The sequence below is a fragment of the Neopelma chrysocephalum genome, unplaced genomic scaffold, assembly GCF_003984885.1.
Source record: "Neopelma chrysocephalum unplaced genomic scaffold, ASM398488v2 Primary Assembly neopelma1_73b, whole genome shotgun sequence".
In the NCBI taxonomy this organism is placed as follows: Eukaryota; Metazoa; Chordata; class Aves; order Passeriformes; family Pipridae; genus Neopelma; species Neopelma chrysocephalum.
The window spans coordinates 39,575-63,073 of NW_020897734.1; the positions used below are offsets into that span (position 1 = coordinate 39,575).

The 23,499-nt window shown below is 36.6% G+C and overlaps 1 protein-coding gene across 1 annotated transcript in view; it reads left to right on the plus strand.

The window, feature by feature from the left end:
* Positions 1 to 23,499, plus strand: part of TENM1 (teneurin transmembrane protein 1) — a 511,156-nt gene that overhangs the window by 21,547 nt on the left and 466,110 nt on the right. Inside the window, exon 2 of the mRNA XM_027687147.1 lies at positions 16,707 to 16,811. The gene's annotated coding sequence lies outside the window, so the exon portion shown is untranslated. The remainder of the gene's footprint in view (positions 1 to 16,706; positions 16,812 to 23,499) is intronic.

Genomic DNA, 23,499 nt, shown 5'->3' on the forward strand with positions numbered 1-23,499 from the left:
ACAAAATTAACCAGAAATACAGGACTGTCACAGAAGAACTGACTTAACCAATATCTATGTAAACTGCCACTTGTAGATACTCACTTTTATGGTTATGCCACATATGTCATCTTTGTGCATTTTAACTAAAAATCTAGATTGATTTTCCTCTCCAAAGGGCTTTTTTAGCCTGGTGTAAAGCTTCAAATGGAAAGTTTGGAGTCTCTGTAATCAGCCCATTTGAAGTTCCATATCTGAAAAGCCAGCAAGTGAACCAAGCTTTAAACACTGATACATTTTGAATTTTAATAGACTTTATTACAAGCCTTCAAATTAAAAGCTGTCAGGAGAGATAAAAGGTTGGGGATTTGGATTCAAAGGGACTTTGATTAGACATAAAGGTCAGCAATGGTGGCAAAAAGTCGATGCATCTAAATTAAGCGTAAACCTCTGGAAGAGAATATGCTAATCTTTCATGTAAAGTACTTGTCAGGCTGATCTTGGCTCATATCCACAGCAGTTAAACTATTTTCTGTGATGAAATTTTAACAAATGGTAATCCATGTGTAATTTGCCTGTCAAGTGCGTGCCATTTGTTTTTACAAATGTTAGATTTTAACTGCTAAGGAATCATATTATAGTACATAATGTGCTCCTGATTAAAGATTTTTGTTTTAGAATCTTTAGTTCAGTTCTTTAACCGCAACTTTTTTTTTTCTTGGGAATGTAAAATGTAAATTGGAGGAAAAGAAAAGGAAAGAAAAACTCTAAGTGTCATTGCTTTGTTCAAAACTAAGTGTAAATGTATAAATTACTCTTTAATTGAGCAGCTACTTCAGGAGCTTAAAGTTATAGTAACTGTTAATATTTCTGAATATGAAATTAAGATTCTTCACTGTTAGTGAGCAAACTCATTAAGGACATAAAAGGATGACAGGATGAAAAAGGATTTACATTTGTATAATCTTCTGTAAAATTATGAGAAGTGACAGACTCCATTTTTTGATGCTGAAATCAAGGTTGCATGTCTAAACCGCAGCGACAATGCGGCTGGAGATTTTGCATAGCTGAGAACTAATAGGAAATTAATAGAGTGTAATACAGGCCTGTTGAATTCAGTCTAACTTTGTAGCTTTAATGTTTAAGAACAGAAGGCATAATTTCAGCCTTTGTTTAGTGTGCTGGACAGATAGCTCCACTAACTTCTAAGTACGGTCAGGATTAAAACTGTGATGGATGGCACCACAGCACATTCCTGACAGCTTTTCTGTTCAAATACAAATTTCTGTCACAGTCCCAGAATGTTTGAAGGAACATTCTGAGATGAAATATTGTAGCTGCAACAAGTCCAGTGTGAAGCTATTATGTTTTGAAAGGAAAAATAATTGCAAACTGTACATCTCCTAGGCACATATCTGTATTAATAATGCATACCAATAAATACACTGGAGTATACTAATGAAATGTTATTGAACATAGAAGTTTTGGGAACCATAAGGTTATGAATCTGTCAAGAAAAGTGTCAGTGTATCTGTCTAGTTTTTTGTTTTTCTGCCTGTTTTAGGCAAATAAGTATTTGAGAAAGTTATGGTAGATCATTATTTATTCTATCTTCCATAATGTCTTTTTAGAATATTTTCTCAAAGTTGAGATTTTTTTTTTAAATAACCATCCATTTTTTTATCAAAAAATGTTTCCTTTCACTTAAGACAGTCACTACGGCCTCCAAAAATTTCTGGTTAAATAAATTCTTTTATTGCAGTGTTCTGTAGATGGAATATTGTCCTTATTATGGCAGCAAAGTAGGTCAGAACGTCACTGTTTGACAGATGTGACATACAGAGTCCCTACCCCCATATTAGTAATGAATAAAAGGAAAAAGAAGCTGATTAGTGCAGGAGAATGTCTGTATTTAAAGAGCTAATACCTGTAGTGATTTTATTCTTTGTGCTTAACTGTTAATTGAAGGAGAGACTTAAACTTTATCCCATTGCAACCAATTCCCACACAAGCACAGGGAGTCCAGCTGACACTGCAAATGGCATAAGGCTTTGTAATATAAGCCATTGATTTAGCACAATAAGAAAGAAAATTGGACTCCATGAAGGGAGAATAAATTGTCTGACTGCTGAATCTCTGTCATGAAATCTCATCTCTGCGCTCACGTGTTGTGGTCGTTTGTCAGCAGCAAAGAACCCACGGTTGTCCTCTGGTGCCATTGTGCCATGGGCTGCCTCAGTTATCTCAGCAGAGGTAAACACAGGTGAGGTGGCCGTTGATGTTGAATAGTCTGTGGTCACACTTTTATCAAATTTAACCATCAAAGAACTCAAAATTGGGGCAGAAATATCTTAAATGGCTTCAACCGTAGTATGTACTTCTTTGAGATATTTTCATCAATGTTATTCGGTTTTAATCCAAGCACTTTTGCACATCATTTATGCAAAGATAAAAGCCTAGACCTTAAATGCTTTGTAAATAGGCAATTAACCTGTCTCCTCAGTGAAGTCTTGGTCTTATCAGGATTTATTTATGTATTTCTACATATTGCTGTTAAGTGGGCCTTGACTGTGCTCAGAGAGATGACTGTGTTTCTCAGTCTCCCAAACCAATTCAAAACAGAGGGGCCACCTCATTTCACACAAAACTGACTGCATCCTTGCTGTAATAACATACTAGTTTTATTTATTCCTGGCTTAATCTGTCAACCATATAACATTTATATCAACATTTGGGATCCACCCTATAAAAGTCATTGGTAGAAGAAGCTGCTCAAGAAGGTTGAACAACTAAAGTACTTAGAGTTTAATGTAGTCAAAAATACTAATACTCATATATAAAACAGGCAGGGGGATGGCAGAGCAACAAATGGATATGACAAACATATTTTGATAATTTTTTTAATAAAATGGGGATAAAATAACCAGAATTAGTGTTTCTTAGTAGCTCTGTCTATGGCTGAGTAGAGGTATTTGAACTAATGTTCTAGTGAACTAAGGAGTTGATTAAGCTGTGAGAAAGGGCTAAGCAAAGAAACTCGCCTTTCTCTCCTTTATTCTCCAATTATGTCAGCTTTGTGCAGTTTGCTGCCTCTCTTTCATTTTAATTTAATACATTTGTTTGGATTTGTATTTTTTAAAAGTAAATAATTGAAGCATACTTTTCTAAAGAACTGGAAAAAAAATATCGTTCAGTGATTAAAAATATGAAATTCAACTTAAGCAACCAAAGCAACATGAGTTACTGGCTAGAGATAGACAGGAAATGCTACTTTTTAAGTCCAAAATATTTTGGTATGACTATGTAGATTGCCAGGGGAACCTGGACACATGGTTCCTTGGCCATGGAGCAATTTGCCTGGTAGGTCTTACCTGGAGGCAGCCTCATGTCACTGCCACAGAAGAAGTCAACCCAGTGTGAATTCGGGCTCTGACAAAATTTTCAGGACATCTTTCCCAGAGGACTTATTGGAAGTCAACTTAGTTGGGAAACTTCAGTTATTTAAGTTCAATTTTGGACTAAAATATCAAATAACACAATTTCCTGCAGTTCAGTTCTATTCTTTCAATTGAATCCTCTAGGTCCTGTCCATCCTTTTAACTGAGTGTATCTGGTCTTCGTTCCTCATTTTCTGAGGAAATCAATGTTGTCTTATATGACTAGGAACTTGTATTTTTTCACTGAAGTAGAGAGAAAAAACACATTGTGATCTAGAGTTGTATGATGGATAATATCCTGACATTAGTCTCTTAAACGGAAAGGGCTTTCAGGCTTGAATACTTTTTTTAATACCATATTTTATGGAGAATATGATTCCTCAAATAGGCAGGAACCTGGACATTAAGATTTTATAAGTAAAATGAAAGACCTTAAGCTTCATTTAGCAGAGACAGGGCTATAAGGGGGCTGTTACTTGGTTTGTGGTTGTGCAGTCTGTTGTCCTTGTCTGAGTTTCTGTCATGGGCCAAGGTTACAGGCTGACTCAAATAGGGAGTGGAAAAGTATCTTATCTTCAAATGTTTTTTTTGACTTAAGCTTATTTAGAAAAATGTTAAGTTTAAAGGATAATTCTGGCTTACATTTAGAAGCCTCCTTTATTGCATCAAACTTTGAATAACTGACACAGTGTGACTTTTTTTGTTGTTTAAACAACAGTTTGAGTGACATTTCAGTCTCTAAGACACTAAAGTTTGGGAAGGAGCACATCCTTTTGCTCCCCAAAACACCTATAGTAAGTAGATGACCTTTAGCGTGAGGACAAAGGATTGTTGGACTCCTGGATCGTTTTGTTGGTATTAGATTTAGTCTTCAGGACCATCAGCAGAAAGTCATGTTGGGCTGTCACAGCACCCTCGTCCAAGACAGGCTGAACAGCACATTTGATCTCTGGCAGCAGCTTGAAGGCACACATCAATATTAGTTGCACTCTCTCTCTCTCTGTGTCTCTCTCTTTCTCTCATTGTTTCCCAAATACTCTGGAAGCAAATGAGTTATGTTTGATATCAAGGCATTTTTCTACTCTGCTGGCACAAGTATGAGTTTCCTCATGTTATTTCTTTTCATCTCATCTCCTCCCATCCTCTCTGAAGTTAGAAACAATCTACTTTACCAAAAGGACTCAGAGCTAGTACCAAATGCATTACAGACATAACATCTATGGATAAAATATTTATTTTAAAGCTTTTTCTTTTGTGAACCTTGATGGTGTCAGAACACATGACCTTTGGTACCTTCTTTTTCAACTGTAGGAATTGGGTAGGATTGTGTGTTTGGACTTGCACTGTCTTTTCAGAATCACCTTGTGACTAAAAGTAATCTGTAGAATGAGAGTAAATTTCTGTAAGGAAAAAAAATAAACAAAGTCAGCTTCAAACTCCCAGAAGTTCTTTTCTCAGTGTGGTAGATGAACGTGTGCGCTGACCCGTGCAGCTGGTGGTTGAGAGTACAGCCTGCTGAGGTGAGAGCCTGTTCATGTTTTAAAGCAACACAATTTCTCATCATAGCTTTGTTGCTAAGGGATATATCATATTTCTCTTCTTTCCTTTCTCTGTCAGATTTCAAAGACCCACCGGAAAGAATGTTACATTGTGTGTAGGCATTGCCTGTTCATGGTGGGGTTATGAATGAATTGCAAAAGCAAGCAAAACTTTAAATAAACTGTACAATAAGTAGCTCACTTCCGCTGCTGAGATATTCCTTACATGCACTTCTTAGTAGACAGTGGTGTTTTTCAGATTTCAACACTTGTCTTTAAACCACATTTGGTGATTTCATGTTGAAAAAAGCTAATTCAGTAATGTATTACTGCCTAAAATAATCTGCTTCTTACTTTGCACCTTGGTGCTCCCTGTTCTTCTCTTTTTTTCTGTACTGGTAGCATGACTGATCCAATGGAAAAATAACCCTTAAAGGAAGCAATGTTTCACTTCATAAGCCAACTAACTCATCTCTCCAGCAGATATGGATTGACAAGGAAGAGCAAAATTGTCCCCTTCAGTGTCAGCTCAGTGTTAAACTGGCTTAGAAGCAGCCTGAAACTGCATCTGCAGCAATACTAGGAATCTCAAACACCACAGTGGATTTAAATAAAAAAAAAAATCTTACCTTTCATACTTCTTTAGCCATATAAACAGCCTGAGAATTTTGCTTATTTTATCAGCTCCATTTGGATAAGCACATAAGAAAAATACTGGAGCCTCAGAAGTAGAAGTGGAGAGCAGCAGAGATTTCCCACACTGAAGAATGCAAACCAAGACTGGCATGTGGCTGCCCTCTTGTTGTCTCCAAGATTATATAAGCTGGGACATTACTAATGGACTAACATGATGAAACAGTAGCGTTAAAATCCTGTACTGTGTAAAAGGAATTTAATTCTCCATCTGACATTTTTAAGATACCGTATTAATAATTTAGCTGAGTTTTAGTAGCCTTTTCAGTAGTAGCCCACTAATGACAAGCTTGCTTTCTAATGTTTAACGCCTGCTGCGCAAGTGGAGCTTTTAACAAAATACATTTGCTGCAGGCTTTTTGACATGGCCTCACACTGAGATAAACACAATTAGCAGGAGGTGTTTAAAATGCTTTTCTCGTGTGCTTGTTTATTAATGGTCTTTTAAGATCTATTTTTCGTTATTAATTTTAAAGATTGTGTAACAGATTTGATGGCAGAGTGAGGGTATGCTGTTTAAGTGTTTTACCCTTGAGATATTCCTGGGTCATCCTCTGTTTGTAATAGCATATTCATATACATAGGCTCAAGAATTGACCAGATTGGTCCTTCTTTTAACATGCTGTGCTGAGAATGTATTGTAGCAGCCCATGGAGAATGAGCCAAAGGAGTGCAGGCAGGCTAGCTTACATAGTATAAAAATTTCATTAGAAAGTATTTCCAGGGAATCCTATTTTGTATAAAAAGGCTTATCTTTTCTATATGTCACATCAGAATGGCTTTTAGTAAAAATAGTCTTGCAAAGAAGGTCTGCTGAGGGGGGCTGTACTGAATATTCATAACGTCTGAGTGTACTGAGACATTTTAGAATAAATATATTCTTTTTAGGTTAAACTAGTTCAGAATATTGTTGTTAATCTTCTTTACATCCTTCCAGGTGATCTATGTGAGGAAATTTTTGAATTTAGAAAAAAAAAAAGAAAAGAGAGAAACTCTGTCCTCACTGAGAGCCCACACTGCAATCTCTCATTAAAATCAGTGGAGAGGCTTCTGTTGACTTTGCTGAGAAGTGGATCTTCTCGGCACTGTTTTGAAGGGGTAAAGGGAAGAACATGCCTCAAAAAGACAAATGGCTGTTAGAACACTCAAGGGCAAAGCTGTTGTAAGTTTTGTGCTCTTCTTTCCTGGCTGCCATCTCTGCTGACTGATTGAAACATCTCTACTTACTTTCCTCGCCTTTTACAGGGGTCAGTCTGAAAGTACAGCCCTTGTGGCAGCATCTGAAGGGAGACTGCTCCTGGCATGTTCCTCCTTCTGTGCACCTGGGCAAGTGACAACTGGAATTGCTTTCTAATAGTTGGATTTGAGAGAGGCAGAGGTCTGATTTGATAATAGGCAGATCTTAAATAAATTGACATCAACTGAAGCTGTTCATTTTAGTAATTCAGGTAGAGTAAGACATCTATATTTGCTTACTGTGGCCTTTGCGCCCAATAGATCTGTGCCTGTTTGTGAGCAGTTCTGATAAAGATCTATACATGGATATAAGTAAAATGCTCGGCCTGACAAATGACACAGTTGTTCAGTTGACTCTGTAGGAACTGAGCATTGCACTCAGGAGGGTGTGTCTGACTATCAGGGCTGATTCTGACCCTAAGTTCAGTGCTGGTGGCAGCAGCCCAAACTGTGTTTTCCTAAAGAGGCTTTCAGGATGTCATGGATTTCCTCATAAATCAGACCATGCTCTACTTAATACCTACAAGAAGAGGCAAATGATGGATAGTTGTCTTAACTTTTCTCTGGGTGTTATATACTTTGCTGTAACTGAATTTGTTGATGTTGGTTTAGGACTATCCTAGTAGAATCTGTGGTTCAGGAACAGGGGAGAGAACAGCATATTCTGGGGAGTATATCAGTAGTAGAAAACACTGAGAATTGATGGAGTGGGGAAAAGGCCCAAAGGAAAGGACATCCCACATTTCTTGGGTGCATCGACATGAAAAGAGGGAAATCAATTTGTTTTCAAACATTTCGCTTTATTTGACGTGCAGCAGCTTTTCACCACCAGGATTCCATGCACTGTCTTAATCTGGGTCATAACTGCTGAGACCCCATTGTTGTGACAATGCCTGCATCTAAAGCTAATCCCTTGGTTTGAACCCTGAAATTATTTTGAGTTATCCCTACTTCTATCTATGCTTTTACGTGGCTTTTTCAAAGTGAATAAGACATAGCTGAGACATCTCAACTACTGAAAAATGTCATTACTTGGTTAATTTTAGTGAGTTGATTTTGGAGGATCTATGATAAAGTATAGCACCCAGAGATATTTATCCTAATGACTTTAAATATGGTATTGGATTTTTGCTCTCTCTAATGTGTTGCTGTGATTATGTTAGTAGAACAGTAGCTTTTATCCAGACACTGAGTCTATTATTGTGTGAAGAACATTCAGATTTCACCAGAGAGGTCCTTTTAAAAAGGATTTGTTGGTATAACAAAACAAAGCATTAAAAAAAAAAAAAGGAAAAACATGGTTTGGAGTGTTGTGTAACAATCAGAACTGGTTTCTTCAAGGGATCTGGATTTACTGTAGTCAGGCTACTGAAATCCTACTTTCATTTGAACTCAAATGTCTGGGATGTCTCTTACATTTAAATATTTATAGCTTTGAAGGTTCACCAGGTCTGTAATAAGCACAGGGGAAAATAAATACATTATGCAAAGGGTGATTAGTTTTATCACATAGTCTTCTACAGGGCAGCTGTTTATTTTCAGTGTTCATTTTCTTGGATCAGTCAGGTAGACAGCTGTTCTTTTAGGGCATTTTTGTTAATTTAAGTAACTTCTTTGAATTGCAAATCTACCACCAAATTCACTTCTAAAAATTCAGCCTCCAGCTCATAATTATATCATCAAAAAAAATCTTTAGATCACTAATTCAAAAATATCTACTTGTCAGAGGTATTTCAAATAAATGCAAAGCATACACACTCTAAATCATCTGATACATCAATGTCTGTATAAAACTGAATATAAAATGTCCAGGTCTGTTAGGTTTCTCAAAAAAAACCATAATGTACATTATGAAAATTCCCACAAGCCCACAGCCAGCTTGAAATACTGTCATCTTATATATGTGAGTTCAAAAACACTTGTTAATATCAATGAGCCATTGAGAAGATAGAAATGCGATAAGTGGGCAATCTGTAATTAATCTTTTCATTTTTTAGATTACCTTGGATTTTTTGCCTACTCCACAGGATCTGAGGAGAGTTGTAGGACAGGGAAAGGAAAGGAGTAACTCAGAGTGGGTGACACTTATCATGCTGTACAGGAACAGGGCTTTTTGGGCATCAGAAGCTGTGAGGAACACGTGCAGTGTACAAACCCTGTTTCACCAGTGTAGTCACCCACATAGTCCTCGGTCTTGTAATGAACTCATTGAAGCCAGTGCATGACTGTTCAGGTACACATTTTGTATTCAAGCTATCAGACTCGTGCTATAAATATTTGTGCCCCTTTCAGTTAATGTAGAAACATAGATCTCGGCTACCGTAGTTTTATGAGGGCATTACTGGAATGTTGCATTTAAATTAATTCTTTGTATTGTAAAATGCTCAACTACAGAAAATTTACTCAGTGAGCGTAGGCACTTATGCTGGAATTGCCATCAGATATTTATTGGCTGACATATTTTGACCATTCTGCACCAACTGTAGTAAACTAACTCTGCAAGTGCAAAATATTTTTATTTCACCATGCACTGTAATTTGTGCCATTATGAAATTATTGCTGAGATACATTGTCCTGCAATACCATCACCTGGAGTGTCTGTTCCTAGCTCGGCTGGGATGGGGATAAGACTAAGGAGAAACAATCACTGTGGTCTGTACATACAATGGTTGTCCTTCCTCCAGGTCAGCAATGTTATCATGGTGCAGCAACTGTGGCAGGCACTTACCAAAAATTACTGGAGGTCAAGGGCAGCCTGGCATCATTAATAAACCAGAAGTGTTGTGTATCTGCATTGCTTGTTTTATTCCTGGTCAGGCATTGGAGTTGCTATTGGGTGAGTAGACAGAGACAGTTCTTTGGCAGGGTAGTGCCAGGAGATGGTATGATGTTTGGTGTATTTTTTTCCTGTCATCTCCTGAACCCGTCTATACATTGATTTTTAGTATCTTGAGAGTGAACCACAGAATATTCACAAATATAAATTGTTGGAAGCTTCAACACATTTGCATTTTTAGCTGTTGAGTCAGGACATACACAGGGTGTGTGTTTTTATGGAAAGCGCTACCTTGCTTTCCCATTCCAGTGATGTGATTCAGAAGGGTGGATTTCTTTGTGTAAATACAGTCATGCCAGGTATAACACAAAGAAAATAAACAGAAGAGTAGCCGGACATGGGCAGTGATCATGAGTGTTCTCAGTAAACTTCTGGTAATACCTGAAATGTCCCTTAGCATCACTTTGGATCAGAGCAGGGAATGTTTTTGTTTATTCATTTTACAAGTTATTCTTCTCATTCAGAGCTGTTACTGGTGTAAAGAGGTTTTGGTTCTACTGGAATTTTGGAAGTTGGCAAGAAGAGCCAGTTAGGACTGGAAACTTTTGACAAAGCATGAAAAAAGTTAACTTGGACAATTATCGTTAATGTAACATCTTCCAATACGAGTTGTTTTAATTTTGAAATCCTTGACGTATCAGAGCAAGGTTAAGATATTATTATGATGTAAGTACAAACAGTTACACTAAATCAGTACAACGTTGTCCCCACAGTTGCTTATGGGATCATGACTACTATATCTAGCTGATTAATATGCTAATTATCTAGTTTAAAGATAAAAGGGGTATTAAAAGAATGCAATGAAGAGCTTGTATTTTTCTCTTTTGCTGTGCAAACACTGCTCCCTGCGATAACTTAATGAGGAAATTTCGAAGGAACAAAACTAACAACAAATGAATTAGAAGCTTAACTAATTAATTACATGGTATTTCTGAGACCTTTTAGGTAGGGACTAGCATAAATATGTGTTTAGATTGTCATAACAGCAAATTACGGAGAGAGTAGGAATACTGAGAAAATCTGTTTAGAAATTTATTTTTTCAGAAGCAGTCTAAGCAAGATTTTAATTAAATGGTTATTATTAAAAGCAATTTATATATTGGCAGTAGTAAGATTGAAAATTTTCTATGGTGTAAGGATATAAGCACTTTGAAGGGAAGAGAGCACAAATAGAAAAAAAAAGGAGTAGCACTTTCAGCCAGCCTTTAATGTATGAGTAGAAAAGCAAATAGCGTTCAAAACCCAAAATCTATATTTGTTCAGCAATAGGTATCCTGAATTTTGAAACTCCTCCAAGGGCTATAAAGGCTGCTTTTGACCTGGCCAGCAAAATTTTAATAGAAAATCTGAATAGTGTGGCACTGCAAGAGGAAGATCCTTAAGCACAATGACAATGTGCCTTAACTGAGTCTGAAGACCTATTAAGGGATAAAATTTCAGATTTCAGAACAAATAAAGGCAAATCTTTGAAGAGACAGGATGAGAGAGAAGAAGAGGGTGTAGCAAAACAAGAATCTGTGGTTTGGAAAAACATTTTTAGAGCTTTAACTTCTTTATTAGTGTTAAATTTCTTGCCTCTAAACACTTTTTCTCAGCTGACGAAAGCCCACGTTTGGAGCCTTCACTTCTGTCAGCAAGCCACACAGACTTAAGCTTGTCAAAATCATGACATTCTCCACACTGAGAATGCAATTTGAACTACTGTGTACAGCCTCAGCTGACATCCCTGCTTGATAAAGACAAAGAGACTATCTGTTAATCAGTTTAGTCTGTTACTAATGGGGTTGTTATTAATACAAAAACATTGTTATAGCTAATTTAAAAAGACACAAACACACAAAAGGAAGCATGCAACAAATCTTCTGTTTTCTTTTGTGTTTATTTAAACAATTCAACAACAACAAAAAAATCTAGCAGCTGCCAAATTGAAGTTAGAAATTGGCTTAAAGAAACAGTGAATATCACTCTGAGAATGGATTGTAGCAATTGTAGAATTTGTTATGGGAAGATATTGCTTTTTAAATATTCAGGTAAAGCATCTGGGACTTTTGATTCAAATTTAAGCCTTATCACATAATAAATATTGAGGAGCAGTAAGAATTATCTATTCATAGTAGCTCAATATTGAAAACTGAGCTGCATTTGCATTAACAGTGAGCACTTAAATAATCTGAACATCAGTCCTCTCCTCCAAAAGGAAAGAGTGTCTCCTTCTTGCTCTCGGCAACCAAGAGCAAGGATGAGTCTCTAAAAGGTGGAATTTTTTCAAAAGAGTTTGAGTGATTTAGAATCCCACTGATATTCTCTTTCTAAAAGTTGGTGCAATTCTATCCTCTAAATATTCGAACTTATTGAAACAGGGCAAAACTTTCACTGTGCTGAAGTCAACACCTAAACTTCAAGTGGTTTAGGACATCACTCTCACGACTAAGCAGATTCTAACCCGCAGTTTAAATGCAGTTTTCTGATTTGATTGGTCTTTTAGTTTTTTCATTTTAGTCAGGAAATGTGTAAGATGCAGTATATTTTTGGTCTTTTTTGCTAAGGAAAAAGGTTTATGCATTACATCTATCTGTTTTTATCCTGGTAACTTTGAAACTGTTTTGAAACACATTTCATGGAGAGATAGAGCTCACAAAGACACCGAGTTCCTAAAACATGTCAGTCTTTGACATATTTGGTTGTCAAGCACCAAGGGTTGGGTGGTGAGCCCCTATCACTACCTTCATATCTGCCCTCGTTGAGGCTGCAGTGGATGCACTCTTCATTAGACAACATCTATTGCACAAAGGAGAGAAACGTGATCACTGTTTGCACTTGGGAAATTTAGTCCTGAACTACTTGGATGCCAAAGTATCCATGAAAAATTAAAAATTAGACTCTGAACCAGACTTCATGAGTTCTCCATTTAAGATATTTCGTGTTTCAGGTACTATGGTTTCATGCTTGGGTCAATCTCATTATTTTTTAAAAAGAAATTGTTGAAGATAACATTGGATGAGATGAGAGCTCATGCAAATTTTGTTTATATATATATATATATTTATATTATAAGTGAGCTACAGCTGGCTTTGTATCTCTATAGATGGTTAACTGTAGAACTGTCAAAAAGGAAATAAAGGGAATTCACAAAAGTGGAACAGACTTTGAAGCTTAGGAAAGAATATATTTAATGAAATAAATCCACTTAAAAGGCAGCATCACATAAAACGTAAAATAGTCTAGGTTGAGAATCTCATTAGCTTTGAATAAACTCAGACCTTTGCTACAGAGCCAACCTAGTATGGCCCAGATGTGGCATTAGATAGGAAACATCCTGGGGGATAATGCTTCTTTAATAAAGAATCATATCCTACATGTGGTTTTATCTCCCTCCTCATAGATTTTTTTTCCTAAATTTAGTTTTCTTTGACATTCAACGCCATCAATTTAAAGTGGGTACATTTTTAAGCTTTGGCTAATATTATTATGAAAAATGAAATTCTATTTAAACTTAGTGGCATTTTTATGTCACCCATAGGGTCTCTCTGGTTTGGGGATTGTATCTAAATCACCAGGTTTTAAAATACATCTTCTGTATTAATTCAGTTAAACTTGCGAATGACTGGCATTTCTTAAGTGAAAGATCTCTTGTCCCCAGTGGTGGTTAAAGTCAGAGCTGTCATCTTTGAATTATTTTATTTCACGAGCTTTTAATCATACCCCAAGGACATGTCAAGCTCTCACATGCTCTTTCTTTCAAGTATATTCTTACACAAACACATGCTGTGGAGGAGATGCTGTCGTTTCTTCTCTTGTTCCACTCCAAGCTCATACTCATCATGGTAGGGTAAACTTATAAGAAATCTAATATCACAGTAAATTGCAATTTGGTGAGGTGTGGCACTCTTTTAAAGATTCAAAATCTTGGTGGGTGTGAAAAAATAGCTAAAGCAGCAAAGAACATACTGGCAGTAAATCAAGAAATGCAGTCACTCTCTAAATAAATACTGAGTTTTTTAGTTAGATAGAGTTAGTTCCCCTCAAAATTATCTTTGTGACATTTCTGTGAATGTAAATTAATGTAAGACATCGTGGGATTTGTTTTACTGTATACTTCACCACTTTATTGGATTTTCTATGCCTGAAGCATCAAGTAGTGTATTTATAGTCAAGCTATTCAACAATTTTGATATTTTTTCAATTATTTTTCTCATGGATCCCAACCAGAGTGTTCTTTTGTCTCACAGCACAAAATCTGTATGTCCCAAGGGTTCACATATTTTCAGAGGGGGCCTAACAGCCAGACTGTCTTGCTTTTACTGCTCAGGATAAGATATTGTCCTTTTTTGTTTCTGGCAGGTTTTGCTACAAAACTGTAATGATTCCTACTGTGATTGTTGTTATTTTTGTATTTGTTATTTTTATAACTTCATAGGCAAATAAATATTAGGCAAGGACTCAGTATCTGGGTTTCATTTAGAACACCAGGCTCTAAAATTGCCTCCTGAGAAACTAGTAATGTCTTCGAATGACTGTGTATTGAATGATTGACTTAAATGTTCCTTTGTGCTAAAAGGGTAGTGCTACTTGGAGAGCTTGCAGTTTGCAAGCCATTTTTGAAATGTGCACAGAGAAGCCCAGTAGTTGTATTTAAAATTATTTATTGATGGAGAAGTAAGTGAAAGACTGATATTTGGACCAAGAATTGTTTTCAGGAAATAACCTTGTTTCCCCTCAAGCTCATTTCTGAATTTCCTATAAACCTATAAAAATTTCTGAGGCTGAATTGCCAGTGTTGAGCACTGTTGCTTTCTGTCTGTGGGACACTAGAAATGCACAAGTATGTCTTACCTGTATGTTAGGACTTTAGCTTTGTAGCTGACAATCCAGCCTGCCTCCACTTTGGGTTCCAGCTCTGTATAAATCAGAATCCCCAGTACTCATGCTAGCCTTCATCTAATACCTCGACCATCTGCCTTTGCAACTAATAAAGTGATATCATCTGTCCCTTCTGTGTTCTCTCACAGGCTGAGGGAAGGTGGACATAGCTGGGCAGTAGAAAGGATCTTGCTAAGACAGGAACCACTAGAAACAGTGGGGAGCACGATGCAGACCCTGATCTGAGTGACTCTGCTCAGCTTGCCTTGCATGAGAAGGTTGCTCACCGTGCCTCCTCAGCTGTGCCTGGTCTGCCATGGCTCTGGCACAGCCTCTCTGCACGTCTGTGCTGTGATATCCTGGCTTCTGGGAGAGCATAATGGGGCAGATGGGTGTGATGCACAGAGATCTAATCTCGTCGTTGCAGGTTTTGTTGACACAGTTTCTATGCCATGCAAAGAAACTGCCTCTGCTTCCCATCTCCGGCAGCTTTGCAAGCAGACTGTCACATACACATTGTTGTGCCTTTAGCAAATCAGTTCTGGAAGGGAAACTGTACATGAGGTAATCTGACTGAACCAAAGCTTTGCTGTTGTCTGCAGTTATGTGGATTAGGTCAAGAGGAAAATTCAAAACCAAATATGTTATTTGGGGAAGACTTTGGGGAAAAACCTTAAGGTTTCTCCAACACTAGCCAGGCCAGAGCCTTGAACTTGGCTTTTCCATTTTTGTATTATCCTCATCTTGACCAGACATTCCCTCTTCATCCTAAGAAATGCTTCTGATGCAATGCTTAGAGAGACATTTCATTCTCCAGAAAAGAAAGTTTGATGAAAAATATTGCTGTCATAGACTTCAGTTTAGTCTTTAAAACCCCCATAGCATCCTGCAACCCTCAATTAACAAACAATAAAAAAGGCATTCAACACCCATACAAACTATCATTATGAAAGGAGCTTTTGTAAATCAATGGTCTTACAGCAGTTCCAAATGCCACCTTCTACATAGGCTTTAGATATATTTGACACATTAAATAATAGCAATGTATGTAATTGAACACCCTTAATGATAACTACTTGCCTACTACAGAATGTCTATTGAATTCAGTGGCCCTATTTGACTGAGGTCATGGTACATAAATTTTGTTGTAATCCCAAATTAAACTTACATATACTTGTGCAATAACAGCAAAGTAAGAAAATGAAACACAACCTCTTCCCCAGTGTAGCTTTGACAGCTTGGAAAATTACAGCTCTGTTGGTCAGATTAGTTACATGTAGAAGTTGTTGCTGGTCCATTGTATTCATGCCACTCACTATATAGGAATCTAGGCCTGCGGTCCTTTAAAATACAAAGTATAATTCTCAGAAAAAAATTTTACTAATATGCTGTCATATATCTGAGGGGTTTTTTTCTGTATGTCTGAATAAAGATTTCTAATGCAAAAATGTCTTATTTTCAGAAATAAGGAAGTTACTCATACTCTGGGTTGTTTTATTTTGTTGGTTATTTGGTTGTTGCTTGCCCAGTACTACAATATATAACCTCTGACTCTTTAAAAAGTTGCTTTTATGGTTTACTTTTACAGGTGTTTTTATGTTGAGAGCCTTTGCCAATCTTGAGAGAAATGTAATTTCTTTCACTATCTTTTGTCTTGAAGAGTGAATTGTTTAGCATTATGCCTTGGTTGCCTTTGAGTCCTACTGCTGTGTAATGTCTGTACTCTGCCATCCATTTATGGGGCAAAGAGCAGCATAAGAAAACAGTATTTTGAATGTTATAAAAAAATAGGAAGATTTTTAGGTTTAACAGAAGAAAGTGCTTTTTGAACTATAAATCAAGTAAATTTACTTTAAATAAGTAAATTCTGACATTACTAGTCATCAGTGGACTACTTCTCTAGATGAGGACTACTGTCTTCAGCACTTGTTGGCTCTCCATACCTCCCTGAAACCTTCTGTTAATAATTTTATTTCCAGCATGGTTTGACTAACAGATTGCATACCTGTTGAAATCAAATATGAAGAAATATGGTAAAATCTGCCTAAAACAGGATACGTGAACTCAGTCTGTCTGCTAGTAAAATTAAATTATTAATGATTTAATTTCTTTTTTTTTTTTCCACAGGATTTGAGGTTCCAATTAAAACCGTGTTTGGGCCATTGCTTTGCCTGCCAGTACTTAATCTTTTCCGAAAGCCTCATCACTTATCTAAAAGAAAAGAAAAACGAGGTAAGGAGAAAAAGTAATGAAATGCAGCATAGCACATCTGTCAAAGGAATGGAAAGTAGCTTTAAAAAAAAAAATCCAGGATCAATGGCATTAAAAAATTATTTGTCGAGCACTAAATGTGTTCATGTTTGGCATCTTAATTCTAAAGGATCTGTAACTACCATTATGTTCTTGCATACACTGAGGGTTTGGTTGTTTTGTGTTTGAAATTTACCTTTGATGTAGCCACGGGACTGATAGGAATAGTTGCTAAATGCACCTCTTTGTACTATAGAGTCCTTTGTAAGATTGTTTGACATCTTGATGCCGAACCTTTGAATATAATTAACATTTCTGAAGTTATTTAAAATTCACTTCTGGGTCAGTCTAGATTTATGTTCTTCAAATATGCATAATGGGTACTGTATTAAATGACTTAACCCGCTTCAGCACTTACAGCTCATACTACCCTTTGCTGTTTGTAAGAGTTCTTTCCAAGATACCTGGAATTGACTTTTGCTACGTCACTTAGGATTGCAATAATATGCAACAAGGCAGGCATAACTAGAGGTGACAGAGAAGAGTAGTAAAGTGATTTAGCCTTGACAGGATAAGCATGTAAGGCAGATATGGTGTGAAAAATATGAGCCTTTTCTGAGTTGTAAAAGAATAGCCTGCGGTGGCCACTTCTGCAGCCAGTGCTGACATTCACCAGGAGAGAATATTGGGGTCTGAGCTCTTACTTTTTTCTGTTCACTCATTTTTCCTGCGTTCTCAGATTCCTTCCAAAGGTCAGGTTCAAACTAATATTAGCTGGTGTGCACCAACCTCAGTGGCTTCTTAATATTTTTTCACCTCAAGGCCCTTATATGAAAACCAGCAGGCTAGAAAGCTAGTTGGCTTCTCACCTTTTCAACATAAAATATCGTGAATTTGGTTTGGGAGTGTTAAGCATGCATCTTCTCTAGAGTCTCTCTCAAGGACACTATCTATAATTTTGCTGTTCAAGCTGTATAAAGAGTGTTATTAGGTAGCTGGGAAAAAACATTGGCTCATTAGACCGTGGATGACCATAGGCCACGCAGAAAATAACCAGTGGTGGTTGTCAGTAATAAGTAAAACTGGGTTCAGGAGGTGTGTTCTTAAAGCACATGTGTTGCTGAGGGAGAGTTGTACCTCCAGATCCAGAGTTAACAATATGCATGATTAACTGTTACAAGCATTCCTAAAATATTTACTACAATTGCTATCAGAAACTACTCTTACTGTGTAGATTGTTGGATTTGCTATGTAAATACTTGAGTCTTGACAAATAATTTCCAGGTTTCTGAATCCTGTCTTGCTAATAACTGTGACTTACACCACAGTTGTCTCGTAGGTTGCCCATCTAGAGTATCATTTTGGCTAAAGTTTCTCATTTTGTTAGTCCCTGAGACTGAAAAAGATGATGAAACCAAAAAAAAAATTGTGTAATTTATTAAAAATTACTTCCTGCCATTGCTTGTGGAAACAAGACGGGCTGCTTGAAAAGAATTAGTTACCAACAGGGTCCATCTTAAAAAAAATTTAATTAAGCTTTAAATTAACTACTCTTAATAGGATTTGAAAAAAATACACTTCATTTGTCTGTAGGCTCTTCAATTCCTTATAATTACATTTCAAAGCTATTCTTTCAATAGATAAACATCTGAAATTTAATGTCCTAAAGATTCTACTATATTTTCTTTTTTAAAAAAAAATTAACTTTTTCATCTTCCAAACCTTCCTGCCTCCTCAAAACCCTGTCAGTGAGGTACTTTAACAACTTAAAAATGGATAATCCTAGTAATTATTAGCTTCTTATAAGCATAATTATCTTATGATGAGTGTGGATGATATGAAAAAAAAATCTTACACTGAAATGGTGCCTAAAAAGAGTAATGTGCTAACTATGTATGCAGCTTAATTGGGACCCCTACTGATACTGAAAACAGTCAAAATTTTGTTGTGGTTTCAAACAAAAACAAGACTTATATGATTACAATGGTGTGTGAGTGGTATATCTGTGTGTCTGTATTCCCCAGTAATATTTAACCTGTTCACTGACATAAGAGAATAAGGGATTTTTTAGCCTCATGACTGGCTTTTACAGGAAGATATTTTTGAAAGAAAATTCTTCCCAACAATCTGATGAAAATACTTTGCTTTGCAAGAAAAGAAAAAATAGGATATTTATAATGCCCTGACTAAGGGAAGGCCACTTCATAAGCTTCTCTAAAAGATTCTATAACAGAAAGAGACCTAATTAATGTGCCAAGATTGGACATATATTTTAGTCAGAACCTGCACCTTTCAAACATGGGTGGATCCACACTGAAAATTTGTCAATTCAGGGAATTGTCCCAGGGTTCTGCTCAGGAAATCAGACTGTTCTCCTCCTTGTGTGCTCTGAACATTCCCCTCTTCCTCATGGTACATATATCCTGTCTCTCTGTCAGATGCTGATATTTGATATGAAAACCAGGGGCTCAGTCCTGCAACAGTAGGAGCATTTGCTTTCAGGTTATAGCTTTTATGTTTAAAACCAAAAGCCATCACTGTACGTGTGTTTGGCAGGCATTGTGCTTTATGGTTTATTATATTTGCAGTTTCAACTGTAAACACAGAAAAACATCTGTTTTGCTTATGGGGCAGCTTATTGTTCTCATTGAACAGTAACGAACCTTATGCTACGGATGAAAGAATTTGATTTATCTGTGCGATTAAGTGTAGTAGGTGTGTGATTACACATAACCCTCATAAACCATATCTTACACTGTGATTTTATAAATTCCTGTTAGCTTGTACAATCAGGGAAGGGTTTTCTATTGAAGTCCTTAGGTAGTTGCAATAGATGTTAACATATGACTTGACAAAGCTATTGCCAGGTATGGATACTATTCAGGTCTTCAAGATGAAATGTGGTCTCCTGGATAATTTGTATAATGGATCTTTGGGGTATTCATACTTCCAAGATGTGTGTGGATTTACATGCTATAAAAGATAAAGCATGGTCTGCAGTTTCTATTTTAGATATAGTACCCTTTAAAATGCTTTAGGCTTCTCCTCCATACAGTGGGTGGTTTGCTCTGAGGATCTTAAACATTCATTTCTACTGGTTCTCATATCATAGATTCTCTATTAATATTGCCATAGTGAAATAGGAGACTGACTGCTGGGAATCTCCAGGCAATCAATGAAAAATACTTTGCAACAACACTGTCCTTTTCACTTTCATTAAAGGTTGTGAAAGCAATTTACAAACATTAATAACACATTACGGTAACCTCCTGAATCTCTGTGAGCATTCAGTTCTAGAAACTTTTAAACTAAGATAAAAATAGATAACAGCTATGCTACGACAGTGGAAACTAGCCATTCCTTTGCTGGCCTCCATTTTTTGGGGACCCTCTTGGACATCCATAAAGTTTTGTTTCAAAAAATGCTCTTGAGTTGCAGCTTCTCAGGTCTGGACTCTACTTTTTGAGGCTAAGCTTTGATTCTTCCATTAGGGATCTGGTCTATCTTGAGCCTCTTTTTAATAATTTGATCTAAATTTTGAATGAATCTGAAGAATCAAAAGGAAACAAAGACACTAACCAGAGATGAAACACAGGTTCATTGAATTTCCTGAGAATAAAATCAGATTCCTAATAACAGTATTCACTTTGCCTATGTATAGAAACATTCTTAGAATTATTATGTTCAATATTCAATTGGTTTTCAAAGGTTAGACCCCACTGTGCATTATTGATAAGGAGGAATAGCCAACTATTCAAATGCCAAATAGCAAAGTCTTAGCTGAGTTTGACGGGTTTTTTATTTTAATTTTTTTCCTTCTTCCTCCCTCCCCTATAATCCCATAAATTTTTTGGTTTACAGTGTATTCTGTATGTTAACATAAAATTTTGAATCCATAATTACTACAGTAAGGTGGCTTAATGTAGGGTAGTAACTACTGAATTATCCAGTGTAGGAAGTGTCTGCCATATTATGCTTGTGTCTCATCATCTTGTCTCACTGGAACAGAACCTCATTCCAACTTTCACCTAAAAATGCATTAGCAGCAGCCTTCGTAGCAATTCCAAGACACATCTACAGAGTTAGTGTAAGTTGCAGAGATACCAAACTAGACAATAGTACACTTTATTCCTTATTCTTTTGTGCAGCAAAGCCTCATTCTGAAATCACTGGAAATCCATGAGGCAAAGGTGACATTTTTCACATTGTCTGGTACTATAAATCACATGCACGTGTACCCTACCAGTTGAATTGGGATCTCATAGACTCTCCTTGTTTCTGCTTATAATATAAAAACCAGATTTTAAAGATATAATTAAAGCACTTATTGGAGAAAACTTTAATTATCAAGCAGTGAGATGTCATTATTCCTTTAATTATGTACATAAAATAAAAAATAGGAGTTGCTATAGAATTCCAGCAATGCAATTTTTCAGTAATGCACAGTGCAGACAGTTTCTTGCAATATTCCAAAGTTCTGTCCTTTAAGATAAATGTATTCCTATGCAATTCAAATTATCTTACAATCTTTAAAGTCTCATTTTACAAATCACTGATGTATTCATTTGACTTAATCATCTATCTGTACTTAGTCTTGACAAAGCACGTATGTGGTAGAGATGTTTCTTACTTCTTCTACCATCTGTAAACCAGTGAATCAGTAACAAGAAAGATAAAATGAATAATTCAAAAGATCAATGCTGACCAAAGATCAGAGATACTTACAGTATTATTATGTTTTTTTGGTTTTCTACCAGTAGGCCTTAATTTTATAGATAAAACATATTTTGAAGTAAATAGAGCTGATCACTATATACTATAAAAAATAGTAATACGTGCTTTTGCTAGCACTAGAAGGATTGTGTAAATACCTTCAGGGATGTGTTTTGCTAGCATCAAAAAGGAAAACGATTAAATATATATCTTTTGCCTGACACATTTCACACTTCCACAAAAGTAATCATAGCCTGTTCTTTCTGTCTTGGTTCTTTCTTCTTGGTTGTTAATGCTTTCCAGCAGAAGGAAGGCCTTGTGACACCAAACAGATGCTCCCAGGCTATGGGAGGGCTGCTGGGGCTGAACACTTTGGTACCTGACTTAGAAAAAAACCAGCACTGAGACTTCCTCCTTAAGCTGTCAGTGAACAGCAAGGCTAGAAATATCAGGGTACTAGAGGGACTCAAATCATTGTAGGCACAAGGACTCAAAGAAGCCTTTTATCCTGGTGAAATCCTACCACAGGCTTTCAGCAAGATGGTAGTTTCCAGATTTTTTGCTCAAACTTCCAAGCATGTTTGTGCTTCACTGTGTTCTAGAGCTGGGTCATGAGACAGAGGAGCACAGCATTCCCTCTGCTCTTCCATAGTATATGATTATTAAAAGACTGATGTTCAAGTTCAACTTCACTCAAGACTACACATAACAGTATAATAACATTGATAATTTTATTATTTTTTTTGTAACAGCTAAGAAAAAAATTATATCAGAATTAATATTATCAGCATCTCTCTTTAGTTGCAGCAGCCTCTGCTGCAACTCCTCTTCCCTCTATTCCCAGAAAAACTATTTTTTTTGTTTTCTTGGGTTCTAAGTATTACACAGCTTTCAGGTAGCTGAAAATTCTGTCTCTAGAGATTTAGATAAAACCCTGTGTAAGTAGAGTTAATCCCTTGTGGGTATTCTTCCAAATCTTAAAACTACAACTGTTTAGTCATGTCAAAGTAATTTATGTTTTTGTTTAACCTAAGTAGCTAAGTACTTGGAAAAAAAAAAGAACAGGTGCTGCAGGTCAGCACTTAGGTGAGAAAGTATGAACAGTGGGAATGAAACACTGTCTTGGTGGCATCATCCCTTGTGGTACATGTTCATTTCAGCTGAAAAAAAATCGAAAATTATAAAAAGGTGTCAAATATGGAAAAAACTGTACAGAAACAAACCAAGACAGCATGTTTAAGCTCTTAATTTAATTACTGCAGATTTATTTTGATTTGTATCTGAAACACAGCAGGCAAAAGACAGAGATTGCATTTGCTGGAATAAAAATAGATAATTTCAATGCAGTCAACTTGTCTCTCTATTTTCAGTTCCTTTATTTAAGGAGGTTTTACATCTCATTTTCATCATAAAAAACATATTGAGAAAGTAATACTGGATACATCCAAATTGTTTTAGTAGGATGGTTTGTTCCTTATTGTTTCAAAGTTTAGGGTCAGCAACTTGGGGAAATCTAGATTTTTCAGAAGATTACTGTCCCTGACTTCTTCTGAAATCCCCTTACAGACATTTGTTCTCTCACATCCCCAGTGTCAGGAAGACCCTTTCTTTCAACTGCATGGGTACAGACTCGCTATAGTCATCCAGCTCTTAGTTTCCATCATGTATAAAATGTATAAAATTTGCAGTTCCATCACATTTGTCCAGTGGATCTCTGCATATGTGCAGTCTGGCTGCATAAGTAGGAAGGGGAAATCTCAAACCTGTCTTGGTGCATCTTAAACAGAGTTCAGGCAGCAGCACTCAGACATCAGCGTGCTGGGCACTTGGCCATGCCTTTGCTCAGTGCTCTGCCATCCCCAGATCAGCCTTAGGCAGGGCATGGCTGCCATTCTTTACTCAGAGCACTCCAAGATTCCCTTCCAGGGATCTGATGGCAGAACTGTGGGAGCCGTCA